The sequence below is a fragment of the Chrysochloris asiatica genome, unplaced genomic scaffold (genome assembly GCF_000296735.1).
Source record: "Chrysochloris asiatica unplaced genomic scaffold, ChrAsi1.0 scaffold00517, whole genome shotgun sequence".
In the NCBI taxonomy this organism is placed as follows: domain Eukaryota; kingdom Metazoa; phylum Chordata; class Mammalia; order Afrosoricida; family Chrysochloridae; genus Chrysochloris; species Chrysochloris asiatica.
Window position 1 is genome coordinate 117089 of NW_006409035.1, and position 2673 is coordinate 119761.

Below are 2673 nucleotides of genomic sequence, written 5' to 3' on the forward strand. Positions count from 1 at the left end.
TTTCTCCCGTGGAGCAGCTGGTAGTTTCGAACCACTGACCTTAAGGTTCGCAGCCCGATTCGTAACCACTACGCTACCAGAGCTCCTTTGCTCATGGAAGTAGCTGTCAAGAAATCAAACAAAAGAGATTTTTGGCAAGATGACAAAATAAGTCAACCCTACATAGATCATCTATAACAAAGATCCCAATCCACCAAGCCCACTGCCTTTGAGTCAATTCTGAATAGCCACCTTAGATATGGTTACCTAGGCTGAAAATTTTTATGTGGGCAGACAGACTCAAATTTTTCCTGAGGAGCAGTTGTGCGTGCAATTAGCAGTGCAGTGTTTACTATACAGTACCACCATTGATCCTTACAAAAAGATATGAAAAACCAAAGTAAACAGATACAGATGATAATCCTGGAATCCTGAGATGCAAAGGAAAGAATAGAGAAGTGTATGTGTGGCACTGTGGGTTAATGCACTGGACTGCAAAGTTGTTTGAACTGCAAGGTTGGTGGTTCAAGCTCACCAGCTGCTCCTTGGAAACCCTACACAAGGTTGCTATGGGTTGGAACCTACTTTACAGCACTCAACAGCAGCAACAAGGTGAAAAAGGTGAACAAAATCAGTTAAGAGAGGAAACAGGTGAACTGCCAGCTGACCTGAGGGAGCACGACCATCTTCAACTATTGCAAACAGCATTCTATTGAGACAGTGGACTGCTAACACGGATAACACAATAACACCAGTGGCTGGCAACAAGAATGGTGCAATTCTCTTTTGTTCTGCATACTCTCCTGGTAACCAGAAGCTTAGGCAGCCTACACCCTCACCCACCTGGTGCATAATCCCTGATTTCCCAGTGATTAGAGCTGTTTCAATGTGACTCAGGCACTAGAGACACTAATTCTTTATCTGAGACTTGGGAACTCTGCCTCATCAAGCTGTTAAATTCTCAGGGGTGGGTCTCTAGCAACCTTGGGTGAGCAGGAACTCCTTACATAAACAACTTTCCTGCCCACACATGCCCTGTGGTCCCAAAAGAGTTTCTCTGGAACAGGAAACCTTACCTCAGTCACCATGTGAGTCAGCATGGGCCACTTCCAGATCAGGTGCCTGGACAATAACTAGGCTGGCAGGAACTCCATCAAGGACTCAACCATCTTACCTTTCTCCACCACTCTGTGAGCAACATGGTTGATAAAGGGTGCCAATCCAAACTAGATGTGCTGGCTCCCACAGTTTTCTACATTCTGAGTCTGGTGACTGCCTCAGGTTTTTCCATTTTTTCTTTCCTGTCTTCTCTTGGTTTCATATTTTTTTCTCTGCTATCTTTATTTATTTATTGCTGCTTTTGTTTCTCTTCTGTTTTCTCTCTTCCCCTTATTATTTTTCTCTTGCTTTACCTTTAATATTATTTTATCTCTATCTCTTTTAATATTCCTCCTTAGTTTGTTCATTGTGTTTTTACATCTTTCTTTATACTTTGTTTCTTAATTTTCTCTTCTGTTTTTATTTTCCTTTCCTTTTTTTTTCTCTTGCTGTTGCCTGCTGTTTGTTTCCTTTATTAGTTTCTTTTTTTGTTGCTTGCTCCTTTCTTTTTTATTTCTTTTTTTCTTGTCCCACCCAACAGGAGACAGCAACCATGCTCGTATAGTCCAGATACACCCATAACCCTGCAGCTTCAGCCACTGGGTGAGAGTCACTGCCAGGTCCTGTACCACCTGATCAAGAACAGACAGCAGCCAACACCAACAAAACTCCTCCTAAACTTCAGATCACATTAGTGAACAGAAAACCTTGGATAAACTTCCATTCTCAAGCAAACCCACCAGGAAGCAAGTGGTGAGGGCCTAAGAATACACAAACAATCATCAATTAAATGCAAGTACAAGGACACCACAATGTCTCAGTGACAATGGATAACTTCAATTTAAATTAAGAAACAAGGCAGAATGGCTCAAACAAGTTCCTAAGATGCAGAACCAGAAAACTTTTCTGAGGGATAAATGATATTTGAAGTTCATGATTGTTGTTGTTAGGAGCCCTCAAGTCAGTTTTGAGTCATAGCAACCCTATACACAACAGAATGAAACATTGCTCACTCTTGTGCCATACTAACAATTGTTCGTATTCTTGAGCCCATTGCTGTTGCCACTGTGACAACCAATCTCATTGGGGATCTTCCTCTTTTTTGTTGACCCTTGACTTTACCAAGCATGACGTCTTTCTCCAGGGACTGGTTCCTCCTGATACTATATCTGATGTTTGAGAGAGTAAGTCTCAACATCTTGGCTGCTTAGGAACATTCTAGCTATAATTCTTCCAGGAAGTCCATGGTATTTTTAATATTTTTCTCCAACACTATAATTCAAATATATCAATTCTTCTAAGGTCTTTCTAATTCACTGTACAGCTTCCAAATGTATATGAAGCTATAGAGAATGACAATGACTGGGGTCAAGCACCTCTTGGTTCTCAAATTGACATCTTTATTTTTGAACACTTTAAAGAGTTCTTGTGCAGCAGATTTGCTTAATGCAATGTTGTTGTTGTTAAATGCCTTTGAGGAGTCAGATAATTGATAGTGACCTGTATAGGGTTTCCATGGTGCAACTGGTGAGCTTGAATTTCTAACCTTGCAGTTCAAACCAACTTTGCAGACCAGTGCATTAAACCACAGCACCA